We start from the raw sequence: 14,263 nt of genomic DNA, 5'->3' as shown, positions 1-14,263 counted from the left end.
CTGACTGAATAGTCTGATTTTTGTCTGTGTTGACAGAATGACAATAATATGAGAAGTCTGAAGTTTAGCTTGATTGTGTTTGGGTATGAACAATTCCTTAATACAGTTCATGAAAGATAACCTGCAAGTCTAGACAGACTAAAATAAGTTATTTCTTTGGAGCTGTGCCACATGAATCAAGCAAACTGTTTTGTGGTGCCTGTCAAAGCCATTAACAAGCTTTCTGTCATAACTGAGTGACGCTAATGCAAACTGCTTGCTCAAGACAATAAGTGTCCTATTTTTGTGTCTGTGTGGAGGAAGGTATTTAAACAATGATATACTGTAGCTTGATAATCTAAATCAGGGGATCACAAATCTATTTTTTTAAACTTATAATTAATTATTTCCTTACTTGTGCAAGTTGGAGCCTTTCGTTGTTCTTAAGAAGGTGGAGATATAAAGAGAGATCTGTAAAAGCTGCTGTGCTGTGACCTTTGAGGGCCAGGGTTGGGCTCCCCTGATCTAAATCTTTTTTAAAGTGTCTGTGTCATGGATGTCGGAAAGGGCATGCCGTGGAACGACTAGGTGAGCAGTAGAGACCCTATGCGCAGCGGTAAAAGGGGCAATACAGAGGTTAGCCCAGACTCAGGGGGTCGGACGATGTCGGTATAGAAACCTATGTACTCAGGCCAAGGATGTGGGGGAACCTGGTAATAGGCGGGTCTCACGACATCCGTACCCTCTATGCTGAGCAAGGAGCAGAGCAGACACAGGAAGTAAATAGGCTACACAACAAGACACACCGGAAAGACATGAATAATCACAGGGAAATAAGAACAGGACAGAAGTAGACCACCCTGCACAGGCCAACAATCTGTGTTCAAGCTAGAAACGTATGTGGATCAGTATGGATCCCTAAGAAGATCAAATGTCCCAACATGCAATAGTGTGCGAAGCCACGGTTAGCATTCTACAATTGAAACTTAAAAGTTGTGGGTGTTATGAAATGGCTTTCAGGACCATATGCAGACAGCGAAATCCGGAAGGGAGTGAACAGACACAGGGAGTTGACGAGGAACTGGGCTGTTAGACGAACAGGTGGGCGTGGCGAAGGTGCTCGGGGGGCATGGTCCAGGCAAGTAGTCCAAAAGGGAGTCCAGGGGAAAACCCGGGGCGAAGTCCAAAAGTCCAAAAACCAGGAAATGCAGGAGGATACGAAACAAAACAGTTAAAAGCCGGAACGGGATCTGGTGCAAGGACGGGAAATTAAAACGAATATGGGACCAGGCGCTCCAAGTCCCGGACTCTGCTGTTTCGGAACGCCGATAGGAAGCGAATGCCCCCAAGCTGAGAGCAAAGGGCGACTCAATGGTAGGCGGGCCTCCATGCATCTGAGTTCCAATGCAGAGCCCGGAACATAGTGAGTGTCTGGTTTTTAAAGGTGGGCTGGAACAGGGAGCAGGTGCGGAAAATCAACTAAAATGTGAAAGAGCCAGAGCGCCCTTAAGAGGGAGGGAATACAATCGTAACAGTGGGCCCAAATCCCAGGTGAGACACTGCAGTTCTGCTTCCTAGTGAGATAAACCTAAAAAATGCAAAAGGTTTTATATCTTCAATAAAATATGCAGTTGATAATAAAAGTTGTAGCCTTGACCAAAGAACTTCACCTGAATTGTTCCAGTATGACACTCATGTGTATAAACAAATCAGTTTCTTTTGGTAAACATTAAGCTAAATAAATTAGAAGGCCTAGTAACTCCATGAATTTGCCAAGACCCATAGATACAGATAGGGGTGTTGACCTGTTATAGCAATATACCTTTTTTTTTCTATCCAGCAGCTCATCCCTGGCAATTTTCACAATAACTATATTGGGACATTAAGTCAGGGAGAGCCTTACGGCAGTTAGGATCCCATCAATCAGACATTGTTATAAACACATGGATTCAATGGAGTACAAAATACAATTCAATTAATACAACTGTGAAACATGCAAAATAAATCAATACAAGAGTGAATACATATGTATGAATCAATCTGCCTTAACACTCACAAATAGCTGTTCAATCATTTGGGCACTACAAAGAAAATAATAGTCACATTGTTAAAATTTGCTGACTGTTATACTCATGAATCAGCCTCATACTATATTCATGCTTTTGTATACTCATCAGACAAGTAACTATTTGATTACTTTCTGGAATTAAACTTAATCAAATACATGTGTGAAATAACAAATTCATTTCAATGGGTTATAACTTGAACATTGAATATACAGTCATTCAAAGCAGTAAATTTGGATACTCTTTTAAAAAATGAAGGGGGCAAGGAACACTGGATCTGGTCACAACATCTTATTCTTGTCCAGTTGCTCTATACCGAAGGAAGTCTGAAAGGCACAGGAACAAATGAGAACAGTTCTGCTTAGAATCACATTGGAGACAGCTTCCCAAAAGGAAAAGATTCCATGCTCAGCTTCACGATGAAGCTGGCTTTCCTGGACAGTGCAGAAAATCTCAAAACATATTTCATAAAAAATGGATTTAAACGGGGGGAAACTTAGAAAGTCTGCTCACCCATATTGTGTTGGTGCTACACTGAATATATTCGCTGACAAAAAAAAACAAATAAAATTAAAATAAATATTCACCGACATTCATGTCAAATGTCCAGCTGTATTGTTTTTGTGTTGAGGTGACAGTATAATAGGAAACTCATCACAAAACAACATCCCTTGCTGCAAGTGAAGTACTGGGCTGAATTTTGGTTCATATATGAATTTCAGATTGGCAATTCCTTTCAGCTAGTTTAGTTTCAATTGCAAGTCGGAGAGTGGTGGTCAAAGTCACATGATTCTTTTTGATATAAAGATGATGTAAAGCATCTCATCTGTATGCACACCAACTTCGAATCCAGATCATCTTAGTTATATCACCAGGTGGTGTATCCTTCCCAACATGTCACATACAGTACCTCATTGGTGGATCACTGTGGCCCTGTCAGTGGATTTATGACATTCCATTCAAGTGCATGATGTGTCCCCCCATTAGAATTCCAGATTAATAAGTCTCAATGTAATAATAATAATAATTGCTTACACTTATATAGCGCTTTCTGGACACTCCACTCAAAGAGCTTTACAGGTAATGGGGACTCCCCTCCACCACCACCAATGTGCAGCCCCACCTGGATGATGCGACAGCAGCCACGGTGCGCCAGAACGCTCACCACACATCAGCTATCAGTGGGGAGGAGAGCAGAGTAATGAAGCCAAATCATGGATGGGGATTATTAGGAGGCCATGATTGGTAAGGGCCAATGGGAAATTTGGCCAGGACGCCGGGGTTACACCCCAACTCTTTTCGAGAAACGCCCTGGGATTTTTAATGACCACAGAGTGTCAGGACCTTGGTTTTACGTCTCATCCGAAGAACGGTGCCTGTTTACTGTATAGTGTCCCCGTCACTATACTGGGGCATTAGGACCTACATGGACCACAGGGTGAGCACCCCCTGCTGGCCCCACGAACACCTCTTCCAGCAGCAACCTTAGTAGGAAGTTCATCACTGGATCCTAATTGTTAGTGTTTGATCACAGTTTTACTCCAGGAAGCTCACTCTAAGAAGCTAGGCAGTGTCAGGGTGAACCATCAACCATCCATTCAATGCAAGAAGAGTATTATTAGACATTTACTAAACCCTTTATCCTTAGCAAAATAATCACCTTGTGGGTACTGCGTACAAGGCAGGAACACAACCTGGACAGGACACCAGCCCATTGCAGGGGGCACACATGCACACTCGATTCAGAGTCACCAATCAACCCAGCACCTAAAGAAAATGCAGGGAAACACTAGGATAAAAAGTGGACGCCGCATTGATGTCAACTCAGGCCAATATCCAAACCAGGACCCAGGAGGTATGAGGTAGCAGTGGTAACTTCTGTGCTGTGGTGCTTCCCCTCAAAGGTTTACTACTATGTTATATCATCTACATTGAAAATATGAATTTACACTAAAGCCTAGCAGTGAAGAATTAAGTCACTGCCCTTTTATCCTAGCTACCATTCCTATCAGTGTACAGTAGATCAGTCCGAGGGTCACGTATTTGAAGTGCACACTGTGATCTATTTTGAATGCATGCTCATTTTCCATCTTGTATCTCAAGTTTTTTTTATTGCTATTTCCCCTCTTAAATTCTAATTGCCATTTAATTTGACAGCTTCTGATTTTGCTAGTATAAATTAAGGAATTGCACTGCTTGTGCATGTGTGGAACGGTCATCTGTGTATCAGAGCAGAGAAGACTCTGGACCACAAGGCATATGAGGCGATTATTGTGAAAGACCTGGGAAACTTTAAGAAACAGTAGACTGTGTTATTGAAGAAATTAGGAATAAAGCACAGTTTACAGCAAAGTGTTTGTGTAAACATTGTAAAAGCTTGTGCCTGTCTCAATCAGTCTGTTTTTCTTAAATTTAAAAAACTGTAACCCAAGATACATGGTAGATGTGACAACTTCCTGTCCTCTTAAAATAGGAGGAGCAGATATGTGGTGGATCCCTAGAAAAACATTTCCTGATCTCCACAGACTTTTTTCCAGTCATCAGCATGTTATTGGATGCAGCCCACTTTGAATGTTGGTCAATGGAATGGCCCAGGCCTGCCCAGTTATCATGAGGATACCATATGTCCATAGTGCCAGGAGCGACAGTCTGTCTGGAGGAAATGTCGAGGAGGAATAGAATAGAAAGGGAAAAAAAAAGACACAACGTTTCGGCTGTGGAGCCTTCTTCAGGTGTGAGGAAGAGAGGGAAACCACTGCGAAACCATACCTCCTTGAGGCAAACCAGATATTACCTCTGACTATGGGCTACAAATATTGCTGGCCTCTGCTCTCTGCCTTCTGCCAATGATGTAGCAGTGTAACCAGGAGAGTAGTTCAAGTGGGGAGTGGCGTCAGCATGCATAGGCTGCAAAGGAACAAGTAAAGGTTCATTCCATGCTGAAAGGGCTCTGCATGGCTTGGCACCTCAGTACCTGTCTGAACTATTATCGCCCTACTCCCTACCTCGCAACTTTCGTTCTTCTAATTCTGGTCTCCTAACTGTCCACCAAGCCCGTCTACATTCTATGGGTGACAGGGCCTTCTCCTGTTATGCCCCCAAGCTCTGGAACTCTCTCCCCAAGGATACCAGAGAGTCACCTTCTCTAAACTCCTTCAAATCCAGACTCAAAACCTTCTTCTTTAGAAGTTAAGCCTTTACTTAACTGGTTCCATTCTTCACCCCTCTGCTTTTCCTAGTACCACCATCCACGGTCTCCTCTGTATATTGTAATTGTGTTTTATCTTGTGTATTCTTTTTATTTATTGTTGTTCTCATTCTGTAAAGAGCTTTGAGAAGCCACCTTTAAAGGTGCTATATAAAATAAAGTTTATTATTATTATTATTATTATTATTATTATTATTATTATTATAAAAGAGAAGAAAAGAAACATAACATTTCGCCTGTGGAGCCTTCTTTGGGTGTCTAAATACCTGTTTCTTTTCTTCTCTTTTCAGCATTGGAATAAACCTTTACTTGTTCCTAACCAGGGGACACAATTTGCAGCAGTTTAGCATTTAAAGCTTTTGAACTACTTTGAACTGTCATAGGACATTGGAGTTGGCAGACAGGTGGAAGCAGTAGCAGCAAGCAGCAGTCGCTTGCATTGGAACTCTGTTCTGGGCAGCAGAAGGCACTGGAAGACCTGAAGTGCAGCTTGAACAAAAGCAGAAAGAAAGCTGCCACTTGGCAGGTTGCTCTTCTAGGTAGTGTGAGATTGGAACTCTGTGTCGGGCAGTGGAAGGCACTGGAGACCAGAAGAGTTGATGTGGCCCAAAAAAACAGCCTGATGCAGAATGTGGAAAAGCCGCTTGAATGATTTGAATGATTTTCAACTACATGTGTGGCTGGGAGCCTTGGAGGGGGAAGAGTTGAAGGCCAATACCAACCAGTAGGACGCCAGCGAAAGGGTGGACAAATGGGGGTGGAACTCATCACTGTAGCTTTCTAGGCCTGGGCACTAGAGACGGTGTGTGGGTGAACATAAAAACTTGGATCCATGCTCTTGCCCCAGCAGTGTGGAGTGAGAGTCAGCCACGTGGGCCTCCTGCAGTGGAGAGTGAAAAGAAGGACTGGAGAGAGAGGAGAGACAAAACAACATACATAGGCTGGGACTGTAGGTGCAGTGGGTTGTTCATTCAACCAGAAACAGAGAGAGAACAGGGCAGGGAGGAGAGGGAGAGCATGGGAAAGGGTGGGGGAGCAGGAGTTGCTCAGGAATTCTTGCCGACCTCAGGAGATGGGAAAGAAGATATGGACGATGTGGTATGGCGGGAGCAGAGCCATTTGCTTTCGGGGAGGGAGGTTCCAGTCCTGGATGAATGCAGTGAAGGTAAGGTCCCGTCAACACTGAATGCGGCACAAGTCCATCTGTGAAGTGAGGTGCAGAATACTAAGGAGGATGCACGTCATATAAGAGAGATGTGCAAGAGGAATTCTTGGGTGAAAGACTTATATACTGTACTTAGGCAAGCAGGTGTGCATGAGATTAGGATCTAACCTTCCTCCCAAATTCCTGTCACAAATGCCTTTTAAAAAATAATCTGTGACTGAAGAAAGTCCCTCATCAGTGTGGAATTCACAAGTAGTAAGGTATAGTATATGTATACAGTCTCTCATTACAAACAGTATGTATTGTAGTAATGGATATCTATTTAGTAGTGCTTTGTTACAAAAGAAGCATCACAATTACTTAAAATTTTGCCTCTGACTTGCCTAATTCTGTATTTCTGGATGCTGTCTTTCTGGAAAACAGATCTCTGCAAAATGACAGCCTCTATATTAGAGGTTTCAGATCCTCTGCCTAGTGGAACTCCCATGCTGAGCTCACCTCAGGCTTCAAAGAAGTTTTCATGCATCAGACTTCCTGAAAGTAACTCAGAACGCATTTATTCATCAGCCATTCACTGCCTGTAATATTTCAGCTTCACAAATTGAAGTTAGAGCTCAGAAGTTACTGGGATCATTAGTGAGGCTTCCCAGCAGGGCATCTGAAGAACATATTTTGTTTTCATCAAGCTTGGAAGGAAGGTCGATGATAAAATTTTACATTGCAGGAAAATACTTTTTTCAGCATCAGAGAGTGTACAAGCAGGGGCAATTTCTGTAGGTGCAGTTAAAGAAGAAATGTTTAACTGCCTCCAGTGATACAGTATGTCCGTAGGTTTCCTTAAAATATACAGCGGTGCTAGAAAGTAGAATTTTCTGAATTTCTGCATAAATTTGACCGAAAATGTGATCAGTTCTTCATCTAAGTCAGAAAAATACATAAAGAGAACCCAATAAAACAAACAACACACAAAATGATATACTTTTGCATTCATTTATTGATCAAAATGATCCAACATTAAATGTCTTTGTTGGGAAAAGCATGTGAACCTCTAGGATTATCAGTTCAGTTAAGGGGATAATTAGAGTCAGGAGTGTCAATCAATGGGATGACAATCAGGTGTGGGTTTGGGTGGTTTTAAAAAAACATAAACCTGAGTCTTCACTACCAAAGTCTGGTCTTCACCACACAGGTTTGTAAATGCATGCCATTCCTTGATCAAAGGAGATTTCTGAGGACCCCAGAAAAAGAGTTGTTGATGCTTATCAGGCTGGAAAAGTTGCTCTACTGTAGCTCCTTTGTCGGAGTGGTTTTTGGAGGAATGATGCTTGTTTTTCCTGTTATTATTATTTCTTCTATGCATACTTTTTTTAATGGAGACTGGTTCAATTTGGCATCTAATAATAACTGAGCCCAGGTGACTACATGGGGAAAGAGATTTAGAACATTTTATTTTTGTGATGTATTCTTTAGTTTGTTGATATTGGATGAAAAGGTCAAGGAGGTTGAATAGTGGAAGTGTTCAAATCCCAGATGGGAACACTGAGATTCTTTACCTAAAGGCAAGGTAATTTACCCAGAGTGATACAACAAACCCAACTGTTTAAGTGGGTCACAAAATCGGTATGTAAAAAACAGGTAATTTTACACCTGTAAGTCATTTGGATACAAGCCTCTGTCAACTAAAGGAATAAAAGTAATTTGCCACTGTTACACAAAACACATTTTCAAGGGGTGCACAAGCCATTGTTTCCAAAGATTGTATGACAGAGGCAGGAGGTTATAATAAAAAGTGCCATCTTTCAAGTACAAAATCACAGCACTTATGCGTGGAGTGTAACACTGTGAATATAACTGTGTTATCATCAGACATGTCTTTGTAAAATCTGTTTTCTAATTATTACTTGTTTAATCATTTTAATTATCCACCATTCATGCAATGATTTACAGAAACCAGAGGCTTTGTACTATCACCCCCAAAAGTAGTCACATCTTCGTAATGCAAACTCCAGTTGAGATATAGTTTTTCTGCTGAGTTCCTTCAGTTTCATTTTTAAACTTAGGACTGAAGTGCCAGTTTAGTTTAGCCACTATGTCCTTCAAGGGGTAATTTATTGAGGATTATTTAACAAGTCTTTGGATTTATCTTGCAGATTATTATCAAAGCAGGGGATCTCCAGTAATGTACTTTTTTTCTAAACAAGGTATGCCAAACAATCTCTGTTTCGTAGATTTTTTTCTGAAAAATGAAATTCAGCCTTGAGGGAGGAGCCAGATTTCAGGTCATCTGAAAGTACCAGTCAAAGACCTTATATACGCAGTACATTCAGACAGTCTCTGGGATCAGAAATGTACCATGGGCTTTAAGAAGGTGCTCCATCAAATGCTTCACATAGTGAGTAAGAAGGGCTATTAGCACTGATCAAGAAGATAGTGCCAAATAGGTTTTTAACTGTGAAATGGCATTTGGTGGATTACTATCTCCCTGTTAAAGCAATAATGCACAGTACCCACCTTGTGTGATGGGGTCACTGATGTTGGAAAAAGATTGTATTCAATATAAATTCACAAAAAGAGAGTGTAGCACCATGGAGTGGGAAGGCTTAAGGCTCAACTGCCCTGGAAAATTTAAGTAAAATAGAAGTTTTTCCTAACTTACATGCCTTTACAAATCTATACATGTCTAGTACATTAGTGCAATGGATTTTCATATCACTGTGCCAAAACACTTTACTGGGTTTTGACAATATATGAAGATGAATATCTGTGATAATTAATCAACATATTTGTGCAATAGCACTTAAACAGTCATTTAAGCAACCTTACCATTTGGAAGTATAATATATTGTCAGCTAAAAATGTACATTTAGCTGTTCCCAGAATTTTCCATATGTAATAATAAGTGAAGAGGAGTAAAGTAGAAAAAACACTTTAAAAATGATCCATAATCCATTATGTAGACACAAGGGAGTTTGGGTCTTTGGGGGGGTCTAAGGTCTGCAGTTTGCATTTTTATCATTTAGAGGAACACTACTTAGAACATAAAATGAACAGCATAAATCAGAGCTAATTAAGGTACCAAGAAATAAATGTGCTAATATATTATTTGAATAAACATTTCCATAATAAACCTTTTTTATTTAATTGTATCAATTATAAGCATTCTGAATTTTGGGTTACACTGTATGTATCTTTTTTTTTCAAATAAAGTGGGATCAAAATCCCTGTTTTATTTCCTCCTACAGTAATTTGAAATAAGCATCTTGCATCTGGACCTTGTCCTCAGGACAGTGGGGTTAAAGCTAACCTACACACCTTCTCTGAAATGTGTAAGTCTGAGATACCTGCTTTCTTCTTGTACTACAAGCATCAGAATTACCTTAAACTGGAGGAGTGATGCAGCTCTCACAGCTAACAGTATTAGCTCACAGGTGGTGTTCAATTTCAACAAACCAAGCTCAAGTGTTACTTGGCCTGGCTGGTAGTGTGCCTCCATTTGGTCCGCCTGGCCCAGTGGGATGGTGCTATTTCTGCCTGGCTGTGCTATAGCATGGCCTGTGGCCACAAAGCCATTCTGTCTGATCGCCGTGGTGACAGCTGATGCAGAGCACCTGGCTGTAGTAAGAGCTCTCAGTGCAGTGGGTGCTCTGAGTGTATTTAATCCCTGCACTGTGTCTCCTTGGCAATCCAGCATTGATGATGACTTCACTCGATTCCCGATCCACCTTTCTTTGTCCCCGGGGAAGCCTTCTTGTTCCTGGTTCCAGTTCCCTTGGGCTCTGCCTGGGAGTTCTGCCCATGGCTGTGGTGTCCGGAGGATTCCAGTGACTGAGAAGGGAGGTTGGGTGTGAAGTGGGAACCCAGCCTCAGCAGATGTCTCCATTGGTTTGGCCCAGACAGCCCCAGGAAGTGGTTCAGGCACCGGGAGAAGGTCCAGTTCTGTCCTCTTCCAGGTGCTTCTCCAGAGGACTGCCTTCCAGGAGACTGCTCTGACAGTGCAGTGGTCTGCGGTGGAGACCCCCCTGCAGGTATGCGCCTTGAATGACCAGCTCCTGGCACCCTCCCATCAGACCACCCCAAACCAGAGCTTCCTGCCCAGCCCGGGAAGTCGGTCCCCTTTGCCCTGCAATGAAATGTGGATGAAGACCAGCTCTGGACCCCGGCGGCTCATTCCAGCACTACAACAACTTCCCCATCTTGGGCTACAGTCTTCCAGTCCACCTATCTGCGCTCGAAGTGACTCCAGCGGGTTGTCATCCGTTTCAGTTTGATTCCCTCTCCCCGGGAACCCTGCCTCCGGAATCCGTTCCATAGCTCTCAGCCACACTCCAACATTGGCTCGGCTGTTGTGCCAGCTTGCGTTTTCTGAACAAGTTGCAGAGGGTCATCCACTCCCCCTTGACAGTGGCACCCTAGCTCTTGGGTCTGTACACCTGCAGCGCCGCCCCATTTCCTAGTTGTGACAACAGCGAATTCTGCTTGACATTGGCTACTAATGCAGAGCTCAAACGGGCTAAGTGGACCTTGCCTGTTCTTGAATATGTCACTGTTGAATTGCGAGCTCCGAAGTATGTATCTTCAGATAACATAAAATTCTTCTTTATTTATATAAGAGTAGTTTGCAAGGCATATTGAAATCATCTTTATTTTTTTGACCATATTGCTGTTTTTCTGAATTCTCTGTATAACTGTTTGCACTGCATTTTCATTGTGCTGTTTTGTAAAGCTGTTTGAGGGAATGTTCACGGTGAAAAAGCACCAGTACTGATTTTTTTTCTCTTTTTAATAGATGTGTCACTATTAAAGGCAGTGCATGAAAAACACACTTCTAGTTGCCATTTCCTTGATAGTTTCATAACCACTGAGCTGTGAAATAAAATACAAAGGGATCAACATAGTATGCTCAGTAAAAATAACAATTTGAAACCACTCATTAAATAAACTGCTTCCTCTTGCATACAAGGCACAGCAACATATACAGCACTGTCCTGTACAGCAACCACTGGACTTGGAATTTTGTCCAATTCACAAAACATTTAGCAGAGACAGGAGAGGGATTGGGTCTATGAGTGGGTTTTAAGATCTGCCGTCTGTGTTTTTATAATTTTAGGTAACACTACATTAGGCATAAAATGCATGACATAAATCAGAGCTAATTTAGACAAATAAATGTTCTAATACAGTGTATTATTTTATTATAGTCTTTTTTTTCTGTTTTTAACATTCCCCTCCTATTACACTTTCCTCTCTCTGACGCACTTAGCAATAATTGCTTGTCACTTGTCCTGTTCAATAGCACCTGTGCGTCTAATTAATAAGAAACGATGAGTTGCCTTAGCCTCTCACCTTTTCCTGGCATGTCCCAGCCTCACAATAGTTTTGAAAATCCGTACACAGAGTTCAAGAGCAACATCTGACCGAGGCATGATCACTTCAGTCTAATTAAGCTCAGCGCAGCACTTTTTGGTTCTTTCATTTCTAGAGAGCCCTTACCCCCCGATGTTTGTGGGTTCAGTGCACTTCTGAAAACAGGTTGCTGTTCATCAAAATCATTTCAAATAGCTGGCAATATAATAAAGTACACAAGACATTTTTGCCGCTGAGCGCTAGGTTCATGTGAGATATATCCAGCATGGGTAAAAAGGCATGGATTCTTATAACAGTAAAGTCAAAAGTTTTATGTACTAAGCTGTTTTTTTTTTTCTGGAACCCTTTTATGGACTCTGGCTGCTGTCACTTGGATTAAGATATTTAAACCCTTAAGAAAATGAGAGCCCTTTCCTTCCTTGAGCCACACGTGGACCGCAGACAAAGCGCTCAACCTTCAGCAATCTAATTTTCTCACGACACCTCTGGACTGTAAATCTACCAGGAGAAGTCAGACTCTGATTGAATTACTGCCCTATCCGCCATCCCCATCCTAGCGATTTTGTCACCTAGCCCACATCCGCGAGCAACTACTCAATCATCAAACCCGCACTTTGCTTACTCCCTGTGTTTGCTCTTAATACAAATCAAGGCTTGGTAAATGAAATTACTAAAAGGATAGAGAACACAGGTTCAGAATGACTTTTCGTGTTTGTTTTTAACCTTTTGTATTCAATCACAGGTCCAAAATGTCTTCATGCATTGGTAACATATTACGCGGTGAGATTTAAATCTTACAGTACCATTAGCGATATCCCCCAGGGAAATCAGTTTTTGCTGTGGTTTGCTGTTAATCATCTTCCAAGGTATCTCTTTGTAAATAAACTTGATTTAATGATCTATAGTGATGAAAGGAAGAGGCTTTTTATTTTCTCTGATGGTGCTCCACACAACTCAGCATAGTGTTAAACTGTCACTTTAGGAGGGCAAATAACTTCGTTTTCCCTCAGATTACTCAATCAAATAGTTCATCACAGGTTCTTCTTACGGCTTATTTCTTGCTTGAATCGGTCTTCCAAAGATGATCTCTTGTTTCTATTCCTAAAAGCTTGCATGATGGGTTTTTAAAAATATCACAGTTTACCCGACCGCAGAAATTGAAACTCATTTGAGCTGCTCTTTTGAAACTGCATTCTGATGAGGACCCAGGTCTGCTAGCTGCCCTACTTAAAAATGCGAAGAAACCACAGTTTTCTGAATAAATGCAACCAAAACAAAGAATAAAAAATAATTAAATACAGATTTGAGCCTTTGTTATCTCCGTATCGTGACGTAAATCTCCATTTAACGTGAGGTCTGTGTGAATTTGTTCCCCATTCTGTTTTAACAAATATACTGTAAAAACAATGAAGGCAAACATTGTTAGGCTCTAAATAAAGCTCACAGCCTTATTAGTTCATTCGTGAGACGCCTTTAAAAAGGGGTACTGTATAAGAAGCTTTATTTGTAAATCAGTAGTTATTTGTTTAATTTTTTTAAAGAATGCGTTTTGTTAATAGTAAAGCAAAGTGCCACATTTTCTGATATCCACGTAATAATGTCTTTTCTGGCCGGGAATTGAGGAAGTAACATGACAGTTGTATAAAACAAATGCTTTGGAGCCCAGTTTATTCTATTCTGGTAGACGCATTTGTACAGAAGCTCAATAGCGCCACAGAGAAAATAAAATCTCGTTTATTCGAGATAGTATCTCTATTATACAGATACTAATTATTGCATTTATGCGAGGAAAGTATCTAGTTTATATGAGAAAAGTATTGCGTTTAAACGCAGTAGTTAATTTGTGAACAATGTTGCCTATTATATTAATACTGTATATTGCATTTGTGATGTCCTGACTAGCTCCAGTGCACCTGCACCAAATTCCATTCCACATTCCACACGTGGAAGGAGCTCGTCGGGGCCATCTCAATTAAGCACAAGCCAGGCTTATTCACCAATTAGGAACCGCATTCACTATTGAGGGTGTAGTGGTTTCTGTGCCAGGAACTCTTCAAGACACTCCTCCTGTTCCCCACCCCCCACCCCCCTCTTATTCAATTTAAACTTCTCTGCTAAACCTATGCTGGTAGTTATTAATATGCTGTGACTTATTTCCATTCACAGGTGTGACATAATGGCATTGTACTGTATTTGCAATAATATTGTCCCGTGAAAAGTAGCATTGACTTTAACAACAATAGAATTTCGTCACACTCCTCTTTTCAGGGGAGGGGGGGGAAGAATCTTAAGGAGCACGTGTTCTGTCTTTTATATATATGAAGTACAACACTGTGTCAGTTAGCATTCCCAGGTTGAACGTGTGTTGTTTTTGCCGTTTCTGTGACAAGTACAGTAGAAATGACACGGCTTTCCAAATGCATGTTCTTCTTTTACAGTAGCAGGAAATGAAAGCAGTTGAACTGCAGACATTAAGCACCT

The sequence above is a fragment of the Atractosteus spatula genome, chromosome 4 (assembly GCF_055471065.1).
Source record: "Atractosteus spatula isolate fAtrSpa1 chromosome 4, fAtrSpa1.hap1, whole genome shotgun sequence".
Taxonomy (NCBI): Eukaryota; Metazoa; Chordata; class Actinopteri; order Semionotiformes; family Lepisosteidae; genus Atractosteus; species Atractosteus spatula.
This window is presented reverse-complemented; position numbering follows the sequence as displayed.